General features: G+C 43.7%; 1 protein-coding gene across 5 annotated transcripts in view; it reads right to left on the reverse strand.

Moving 5' to 3' along the window:
- Window positions 1-11,485, reverse strand: part of LOC105489328 (zinc finger protein 407) — a 508,962-nt gene that overhangs the window by 496,797 nt on the left and 680 nt on the right. The gene's annotated exons all lie outside the window — the stretch shown is intronic.

The raw sequence follows: 11,485 nt of genomic DNA on the forward strand, positions 1-11,485 counted from the left end.
ACAATGAACCACATACACGATGACGGTTCCGTATCATTACAATGGAGCTGAAACATTCCTATTGCCTAGTGACATCATTTAGCTGTTGTAATGTCTTAGTACAACACATTTCTCACGTGTTTGTGGTGATGCTGGTGAAAGCAAACCTACTACCCTGCCAGTTATATAAAAGTGTAATCTCCTAGGCCTTCGCATCCAGTCACCACTCACTCACTGACCCACCCAGAGCAACCTCCAGTCCCACAAGCTCCATCATGGTAAGTGCTCTGAAACAAGTATACCATTTTCTTATCTTTTATACTATATTTTCACTGCACCTTTTCTATGTTTGGATAGATTTAGATATACAAAATACTTACCATTGAGTTACAGTTGCCTACAGTGTTCAGTACAGTAACATGCTATATGAGTCTGCAGCCTAGGCGCAGTAGGCCACACCATATAGCCCAGGTGTGTAGTAGGCTGCACCATGTAGGTTTGTATACTCTGTGATGTTCACACAACAATGAAACCACCTAGTGAGGCATTTCTCCAGAACGTATCCCCGCTGCACAGGTAGGGAAAGTAATTCACTGGAAGACAAATGTGAGACAGAGCACAGAACTACAGCAAAACAACTGGACAGCTTCCTCGGCTGCCAATTCAATACTGATTGATTGACGGATATCAGCAAATGCATGTCCTTCCAACAGCCTAAACCTTTACCTCTCTCCTGCTATGTTTGGTTCTAACAAATAATAACAAACCTCCCCAAGATAAGAAATACCTCACAGCTAAGGTCAAACTCAAAACATTCTGATATTATGTTCATTGTTTCAAACTTTTTGCACCAAAATCAAAAAAATTATGAGTCATTAATTACAAAGAAAAAATGTTTAATCTCTCAGTACAAAAACCTGACACATCATCACCTCAACCAAGAGATCAAAGTTCACGTTCACCAGAAGACATATCTACATCACATACCTACTGATATGATGCACTGAGAAGGGCATGACTTCACCCCTGTGCTATTCCCACCAAAAATGCCTAAACCTCAATTTAATCAAGAAAGACCATCAGACAAATCCAAACTGAGGGGCATTCTACAAAATAACTGGCCAGTATTCTTCAAAAGTATCAAAGTCATGAAAGACAAAGCAATCTAAAAGAACTGGCCAGGCACGGTGGCTTACACCTGCAATCCCAGCACTTTGAAAGGCCAAAGCAGGCAATCACTTGAGGTCAGGAGTTCGAGACCCGCCTGGCCAACAAGGAGAAACCGCATATCTACCAAAAACACAAAAATCAGCCGGATGTGGTGGTGCACGCCTGTAATCCCAGCTACTCAGGAGGCTGAGGCAGAAGAATCGCTTGAACCAGGAGGCGGAAATTGCAGTGAGCCGAGATGAGCCACTGCACTCCAAGACACTGTTTCCAAAAAAAAAAGAAAAGAAAAGAAAAGAAACCTAAAAGAACCATCACTATCACAAACGGGAGTGACCAAGGAGACATAACAAAATACAATGTGGGATACTGGGTTGGATCCTGGACCAGAAAAAAACGATATGAATGGAACCGTTGGTTAAATTCAAATAAATGTCTTAGATTAACTGTCATCAATTGCCTGGTTTCAATAATTGTATTATGGATACATGAGAACAACAGGGGATGCCGGCCAAAAGGCACATACACAGGAACTTTCTATTTCTGCAAATTTTTTTCTAAAATTATTTCAAAGTAGAAAGTTTTAAAAAGTCATTTCAGATGAAAGATAAAAAGACAAAAGGGAGGGATTACTCATTGACTCTAACATAAAAATATGCTATCTCTAACTTTTGTGCTAAAAATGTTCAATAACTAGAAATAAGGGTTAAGCTGGAATAAATAAATTGCAATTGTTCAGGAAAAGCCTGTGATTGGGATACTCTAGGGAACAGAGTGACTCTCTAAGGCACTGCAGTCTCTCCGGATAAATGGCCTATGTTATTTCCCCTTTACTCTTTTAATCCATTCCAACTCACTTATTCGTCATCTACTATGGGCATGTAAGCGTGCCAGGGCCTGATGAGATTTTTATATATAAGAAGGCATATTTAAGTACACAAAATAACAGAGAAAAGTTCAGAGTAACAAAATCAGAACTAATTTTTCACTCCTATACACTCCAGCAATCAATTTCTCTTTCACAGAAAATGTTGCTAAGACTGGGCCTCAAAGTGCAAACTCAGCCCCGTCAATGGCCAGTGGTCCTGACAAACAGAATTAGCTCCAAATTTATGACTGAAAACACCACAATGACTGTGAGAAATACTCCATTTCTATTTTTTTCCCCATCTAATCACTATGTGCATTTCTTTTTTCTAACATAAAATTAAAAACTAGATTCTGTGAGTACTAGCGAAAAGGTTAGTCTGGTATAAACCTGGGAAGGTTTACTTAATCTCCTCTTACAAGCGGCCTGAGAGATCAAAGCCACATCAGGTGATGTTGAGGCTGGAGAAGTGTGGTCTCAGGTGGCAGCTGCAAAGTCGCCCGGGGAACTTGTCAGAAATGCAGATTCTTGAGCCCCAGCCCTGGCCTGCCAAATCAGTTTCTAGTTGATGCCCAAACCCTCTCTGAATTACACCTAATATATCTAAGATTATTTCTTCTATTTTAAATAAAATTGCATTTACTTTGCTTTAGCTAACGCCATCTAAACTCTAATTCTACTGTTTGTTTAATTCTATTTAATTATTTAATTCCTATTTAATTCTATATCAAGTCTACTTTGAAATAATTTCAAAAATTCCAAGAAAACTGACACTCAAATGTCTCCTCAAGTGTGCTGATATAATACACCCCACCACAGTTCAGGACTGTGCTCTGTGTCATCACATAAAAAGCATGTGTGATGAGATCACAAGAAATAAAACAAGAATGAAAAACAAAGAATTTTTACATGTATAGATCTAGGCCGGGCACAGTGGCTCACACTTGTAATCCCAGCATTTTGGGAGGCTGAGGCAGGAGAAACTGCTTAAGTCCAGGAGTTCAAGATCAGCCTGGGCAACATAGCAAGACCCCGTATGTACTCAAAATATATTTAAAATACTTTTTAAAAATATATATAAACTAGGTATCTCCATTATTTCATAAGAAACTGGTTATTTCCAGGTTTTCTTCATCACAGTTCTCAAAAGCACCTTTCCAGATAAAATTCAGCATTATATACACGATGAGCTTCAACCTGAAACTCATTACAAATCAATTACTGTATTTTTTTATCACATAGCAAATTTCCAAATTTCATTTTTAAGATCACCATTTAGCTATTAAATACAAAAATGATCTCCCAGAAGTTTTTCATCTGTTTCCTTAAACTGCTCTCCATTTATTTACTGGAAAAGCTGCTCATGTCCACACCAGGCCCAGGCCCCAGCCCCGGCCCAGGCCGGCCGCCAGTGATTCCTGACAATCTGAAGGGTTAGGGCGTTTTGGCGTGAAACCGTGGCCTCTTTCCTCACCAAATGTTAACAGAAACATATTACTCTACGGGTAACTTCATCGGGCTTAGGAAGTCAGGAAAAGCTCTGAGGAAGAACCCAAGGACCGCAGTCTCCACCCACGGTCCAGGAACCAGAATCTCCTTGCTCATCACACTAGTCCAACAGCAACACACACAGATGCGGGCTAGGTTTTTGCTGGTTTGGCTGGTTAATGACGTACCTCTCTAGTACACAGTGTGTGTCCCACAGTTACGTCTTATTGGATTCATAATAAAGCTTATTGTTTAAGTTTAAAAAAATGTGGTTTTCATAGAAATCCTATAAAAAAGTTATTTATATAATTCCCTACTTTCTTAACATGTATATAGAATATAATTTCATGTTTTCTTGATGATGCAGGGTAATCAACTGCTATGCTGGGCAGAAAACCTTTACTGTTATGTATGAGGAAACAAACTTCCTATGGTTTTTTAATTTTTTAATTTTTTTTTTTTTTCAAACTCACTAGTATGCTATGTGCTTAATTCACGGCGTGGGCAGTACGGTTCTGACCGCTGTTGGCTAACAGTTATAATAGAGTGAGCGCTGGCTTTGTCAGCTCCTGGATGAAGACTTACCCACATTCTACCAATTAGCACTCACACAAACACTGCAAGACAACACGCATTTCACAGTGAAGCTACTGAGGCTCAGAGAGACGATCTCCCAGAGACTTACCTGAAGTCACACAGCTAGGAGCCGCAGACAGCGGATCCAAAGCCCATGCTTCCCAGTCCTTATAAGATTAGGAAATGGTCAGACTGGAGACCTCACTAAGTAACTGGGGGTGACGGAGGTGCTCTTCAAGACTGAAGTCACTGCTGGAATGTCTCTTACCCTAGAAATGGCCCTGGGAAGGCAGACCCCAAATATCAGAGAATGCACTCCATTTCTTTCTTAGTGTGGCGAACAGTGAGTGAAAAGGTTAACAAAACCCTTTCCCTGATACATGAAAATTAGACTGTTAGTTCAACCATCTGGCTCTGTTCCCTCTGGTAACCTAATAAGGGTAAGAATGTCAACTATGCCACTAAGCGAAATTGCTTATTGTAAGAATGGCCCAACTGGTAAACTCCATGTAGACTTTGAGGAACTATTCATGAACTATAAATATCTGATGGGGACACCATGCTTTGGGTGCCCTGGGGATGCAAGGACTCTTATAAATGGTGAGTGTCCCATAAATGAATAAAATGTAGTATATACCTCAAAGGATTTGCGGGGATTAAATGATATATATATAGAGGCATCTGGCACAGGGTTTACATAAAGAACTCAAAAACATTATTATTGTTACTTCCATTGAATTCTATGTTTATTTATTATCCTCTGCCAAGGATCCTACAAGTTATGCCTATGGAATGTTCAAAAATACTGGCTCCCTATGGGGCATGAGATTTCAAAGATAAGGCTGTGCCTACATCCACGACGTGGCTCTCATGTCCCTGCACTGGAGCAGCCACCTGGAAAGACAGTGTCAGGACAGCTGTGCAGACAGTTGCAAGGACCACCCCCGAAAGGAGATGTGTCACTTTCGGCTGGCAAGCTGTGGCTCTTGTTCCTCCCCTTCTCCAGACTGTGCGAGTGTGGCCTGGGGAGGTCTTGGAAGTGTGAGTTAAACCTAAGACCCCTGGTGGCCACAGCAGACGAGCAAAGGATCCAAATGCACATGAGGAAGCTTCTGGGATAGGGAGAAGGGAACTTGCCACAGGGATGCAAACCAAGAGCTAACAAGGACCTGTCTAAAGAACGTAATGGAATTCCCCGAATCCCAGGAAGCAAAGGAGCTACAATGGAATCAAACCTTGTACTTTGTGAGGAGGTGGCCTCTCTTATCTCTTCATCCCCCTTCCTTAGTGACCAAGTGAACTTCCATGGTTTTCATTCCCATCCACTATCCATGACGCCTAAATGTTTATCTCTAGCTAACATCTCTGTAGGTACCAGACCCCTAAGTCCATCTGGATGTCACACGCACTCAACTTCCCCCACAAACTTACCCCTTTTCCTTTGTTCTTTATGGCAGTAAATAGCTTTACAACCCATCAAATCACACAGGCCAGAAATCCTTAATGTCCACTAATAACATTTAAATAAGCTAATATATCCATAATAGAAAATATTACATAGATGAGATAACACTGGAAGCTCACCAAGACATCCTGTTAAGTCTGAAATTACTTAACAATGGTTACCTCTGGAAAAGTGCCTCAAATCAGGGAGCACTTCTTCTCTTCAGTGCTTGAATGTTAAAACAAAAACCAACAACTACCAAAAAAAAACCAACACTTAAGAATAAAGAAAGATATGGAATGGATCTACTGTTTCACAGGCATCAATGGTGTCTCACCAACAGACTGAGGTTCCAGGAAACCCAAGCCTAAGCTACTTCCTCAGTACAGGTACCGATTACCTGGCCTGCCTTACGTGGTTGGGCTTTACTGTCAGAATTGCTTCATAGAGAAGATACTGTTGTCATTTGCTTTGCTCACATTAAAAGAATGGGCACTTTGGCCTGGTGCGGTGGCTCACGCCTGTAATCCCAGTACTTGGGGAGGCCGAGGCGGGCGGATCATGAGGTCAGGACATCCAGACCATCCTGGCTAACATGGTGAAACTCCGTCTCCACTAAAAATGCAAAAAAATTAGCTGAGCGTGGTGGTGGGCGCCTGTAGTCCCAGCTACTCGGGAGGCTGAGGCAGGAGAATAGCGTGAACCTGCGAGGCGGAGCATGCAGTGAGCCGAGATGCCACTGCACTCCAGCCTGGGCAACAAAGTGAGACTCCATCTCAAAAAAAAAAGAATGGGCACTTCTAGAAGGAAACTCAAGACTCAAGAAACTGTTAATAGTGATTGTCTCTGGAGAGCAGCCCTGGAGTCTGAGGCAACACTGTACTACCTGCAATTGTTGAGGGTGTGCATGCATTGGATGTTCAATTGTAAACAACTAAGTAAATAACTGAAGGGCAGGGGGGACTTCCTTTCCTCTGAGAAGTCTCCCTAAACCTTCTTCCAAATTAAAGCAAGACTCCTTATAAGCAACTCTCATAACATCTGTGGAGCACAGTGAGTGCTGCAGGACTCAAAACTTTCTTTAAATAAACGCTAAGACATGAACAAATGCATGAACCTATCACTGGCTCCCCAATGGCCTTACAATAAACTCTTCAAGTATTACCTTGGCCTTCAAGACCCGTCACAGTGTGGCCGCTGCTTCCAAATGCTACACTGCCCGATGCTTTGCGGGGCTGCCTGGGAGCCTCACCGCTCTCCTGAATGACCTGTCCCCACACACCAGGGCAGGCTCAAGGGTCAGTGCAGGAGTCCCCCTGCGGCTTCTTCCCTGCCCCCAACTACCCTCACACACTCAGCCTACCGCACCCTGGGCTGTACCACACGGCGCAGGATGTGCGTTTCCCAGCAGGACCAGGGCACTGTGTTTATCCTACCCTTTCCGAGATCTCTAATAACTCACAGACTACACTGGACATAAGAGGAGCTAAAAAAAAAAAAAATGTTGAATGAATCAATGCTAAAATATTGTAGAAGATAATATAACTTAGTGACTAAAAATAGGGGTTCTGAAGTCAGACCATCTTGGTCCAAATCCTGGCTCTACCATTTAATAGCTGTGTCCCCTTGCACAAGCTATTTATCCTAAATCTGAGTGTCCCATAAATCAGTAAAATGTAGTATATACCTCCAAAGATCTGGGGGGATTAAACGAGATTATGTACAGAGGCACCTGGCACAGTGTTTATACAAAGAGCTCGATAACATTATTATTGCTACCGCCATTGATTTCTATGTTTATTTGCCTTTTACTGTCCCTAAGTACTTAACACTTAAAATGTCCAGTTTTCTCAGTTATACTCAAGAGAAACAAACTGTTAAACCAGGATTATTATATCTGGAAACTACTGTATGAATAAAAGTGATAATCCTCCAAAGGAAAAATGACACTTAAAGAAGACAGCGTTGGAGACCATCATCTCTCTCCACCTTCTTCCGCAAAAGGTTCTTTCAGTGCCCAATTCTAGAAGTTCTAGATTGTACTTTATTGAGGGAGGCTGTAATTCCTTTACACTCCTACACTGTCATCAGCTTCTTGCAAGGCTATTTCTGGGTTTTATTCCAGGTAGCTGGAATTGCAAGATAATAAAGTAAGCAGGGAGTTACTACAATTATGATCTACCCATATAATTACCATAAGGAGACGTTCTAGTCACAATACCGATAAGAAAAAAAAGTCTTTCCACTACAAAATATAGATATATACAGATGTGGATCCCCTACTAGTGACACAAGCAAGTTAAGATACATACGTAGGTAGCTATATAAACACATATGTATGCATATATTGTATAGACGCATGTTTTGTACTTCCTTTCTGCTCCAAACGACTCGTACTCACTCCATTAAATTCCACAATATTTACTGATTCCCCTTGATACAGTCTGGATATGCATCCCCTCCAAATCTCATGTCCTCAGTGTTGGACGTAGGGCCTGGTGGGCGGTGACTGAACTATGGTGGCGGTGGCCCTCACAAATGGCTTGGTGCTCTCCTGAGACGGTGAGTGAGTTCTCGTGAGACCTGGCTGTTTAGAAGTGTGTGGCACCTCCCCACTCTCTCGCTCCTGCTCTTGCCATGGGATATGCTGGCTCCCCCTTTGCCTTCTGCCATGGTGGAGAGTTTCCTGAGGCTTCACCAGAAGCCCAGTAGATGCCAGTGCCACACTTTCTGTAGAGCCCACAGAACCGAGAGCCAATTAAACCTCTTTTCTTTGTATATTACCCACCCTTGGCTATCTCTTCATTTTAGGCAATGCAAGAATGGCCTAACACCCCCTTCTATGTGTGAGACACCATGCCAAGAGACTTGGGGTGCATACACATGAAAGCCAGTCTTGCTATAATCTAGTGAAGGACACACACACACACACACACACACACAACTAACTGAAGGAACCAAGGCTGCAGTGAGATGCTGGTGGTCCTCTGGGATTGCAGACTCATCCATATAACTGCCCACTCAACGTGTCCACAGAAATGAGCCCACACTGAAGTATCTTACTGGGGCACCTGCTCACCTTCCATCGCCACACAGGGAACACCAGGTTCCACCCAGTCACCCAAAGCAGACACGTCAGTGTCCACCTTGACTCGTCCATCTCACCTACTCCATCCCCGAACCCACTCCACTAACTGAGCATGTACAATCCACTCACTTCCCCTACCTCTGGGCCACTACCCTAATTCAGACTTCTGTGATGTCTAATCTAGTACCAATGCAACAGCCTCTGAAAGATCCCCGTCCCCTAACCTTACGCCATGCCAACTGGTCTCCATAGCTGCAACCGAAGGGCTTAAAACAAGCAAAAGTGTGTACATGTCACTATGCTGCCTGTATTTCTTCAGGAGGGCCTCTCCAGCCTTATTTTCCACACCTCCTCTCATACTCCGTGATCCAGCCAAACTTTTAATTCTTGAAATGTTCCACATTACCTTTTGACACTTGGAAGTCTTCTACCTGAAACTTGATTCCCTAGCCACTCTCTCTCTCTTTGCCCAATGAGTTCCTGTTCATTCTCTGATCGTCATTCCCTCCTGGTATTCCTCCCTAACCTCTTTAGGCTTGCCAGGTTCAGTGGTTATGCTGGACACTTTTGCTTTCAGGGCTACCCACAGCCCAAGCTGCCTTCTATTTAGTAAGACTCCTTTAACGTGTGGGTCTTTGCGAGAGATAAAGAACATCTCTCTCCATCTCCCTGCTCCCTGGCAACTGCAGTGGCTTGGCAAAAAATGTCACAAAGATGCAGGAGCAATAAGAGATTTTTCAGTGGTAGAAGAGAGTCAAAAGTCCAGCAACAGACATGGCAGTTTCTCCAGTGGCAATGTCACCAGTAGCAAACTTCTAAGCAGGCTATTTATGTGATATTGCCTTGGCTGTGGCCCCATCCAGCCAGCCTCTTTTGGTTGCTGCCTGTTTTTTGAATCCAGTTCCCTGGCCTTCCCATCAATTCTGAAAGCCATCTATAGCCTTCCAATAAATCCCTTTTCTGCTTAAGTCAGCCAAGTCCATTGCCACGGTTGACAACCAAGAATCATGACTGGCATTGTGACACTCTGTGTGCATGACATTAGACTGCACTGCCAAGGCACATTTGCTGGCTTATATTCTCCACCATCTTGTTCATTTTACTCTAGTGCAATGACTGGCACAAAGCAAGCATGCAATGTTTCCTGAACGAATTACTTAATTTCACCAGAGTTGGAAAGCAAGGAAAACGCTTAGTGGAGGACCACAGTGCATTCCTGAAAAACCAATCTCAACAACAGTCGAGAGTCACAACCACCAATTAGAAATACACAGCTTAATTTATTCGCCTATTCATGGATTTAGAAAGTAGGATTCTTCTATCTGGGATACAAACCACCTTCTTAAAGGAGATGAGAAAGAGAAGAAATCAAACTAGGAGAGTCTATTTTATTAAGGTTAGCGAGTTCTACTCTAATAAAACAAACCTAATTGGAATGAATATTGGGGAAAACGTCCCTTGATCCAGGTGAATACCCACTAGTCCTTGAGACCTAACTCAAATAATATATCCTACAAGAAGCTTTCACCACTCTCCACCATCAATCAGCCGTAACTTCCACTGTGCTCCCATCTCTCTATTTTAGTACGTAGAAAAGGGTATTATATTTATTTACGTCTCTTCGACCAGACCTCAAAATCCTCTAGGGAAGTATATTATTATTTCCAACACCTAGAAGGGTGTTTGGCATAAAGCAAGAACCAGTGTTTTTGAAATGGAGCCACTCTGCTCTGCTTAAAAGGTACCAATGGAACTGTCCTATTGTTTGCAACTTTTCTGTAAATCTTAATTTATTCCAAAATAAAGTTTAAAAAAAACACACACACACCAGTGGCAACTGTGTTATGAGCAATTATCACACCTGCCTTACATGTCGTGCAAGAAAAGAGCTTTACCTTGTGCCAGTAGCAGTAATTTTGTATACAGCAAAGTGAGTCTGTTTGTAAAAAGGGAATAATTCCTACTACACAAGACTGCTGTACTAAATGAAGTACAGTGAGTATGCCAAATGACATATGAGCTCTTCTTAACAGGGTTCTGATGAGTATATGTTAGGGCCCTTGTCTACAGTTTTCTAAATGGACTAGCACCTCACCACAAAACAGATACGTACTACGACTAGGATGTCCCCAGGCACAGACTGCAAAGCTGTAACTCAAATCACTATTAAGACTGTAATTACCTATAAAAGTATTCTACATATGTGTCCACGGATGTGGGATGTCCTATTCCAAAATTCCCCAATGAAATAAAAGGGCTACCGAAAACCCAGCTCAACCGACAGAGGTCAGCGGCCACTGCACCCCGTCTCCACCAGCTTAAACTCCAGAAGGAGGCCACGCACCCAAGGCGTGCTAACTGGCTGGCTGGGAAGAGGTGAGCATCTACTGAGAAACCCACTGCTGCCCGCAGCGGTGTCAGGCAGCCGGGGGTCTCCCCGCAGTGGCGCAAAGCGGACTGAAGTCGGGAGTGGCTAGGACCCTGCGCTGCCACGGCGGTGCTCTCGGCCAACGCACTCGTGTGCCCTCCGCCCGCCCACACCAGCGTCGCTTAACGGAAGAAGGCGCGAGTAGCAGCGGCGCAGCCAGGGCACCTGGGGGTGACACATGAGTGGGCGGGCGGTCCAGGGAGCCCCTGCTGGAAACCACACGCTAAACCTTGCAGCTGTGCAGCTAAGGGAGCATCTATTTTCCACTTGAGAGCAACCTGGGCAAGCGAGAACGGCCCGATTTCGGTGCAGGGGTGCATCCCGAGGGGGCGGGGGGCTGTTTCTGCGCGGACAGGCGGACCGAGCAGGGGAAACCGAGGCCACGCTGGATCCGCAGCCCCGAGGTGTCCACGAGAGCTCCGCTCGCGCGAGGGCGCGACGCGAGGC

This window comes from Macaca nemestrina, chromosome 19 (assembly GCF_043159975.1).
Source record: "Macaca nemestrina isolate mMacNem1 chromosome 19, mMacNem.hap1, whole genome shotgun sequence".
NCBI lineage: Eukaryota > Metazoa > Chordata > Mammalia > Primates > Cercopithecidae > Macaca > Macaca nemestrina.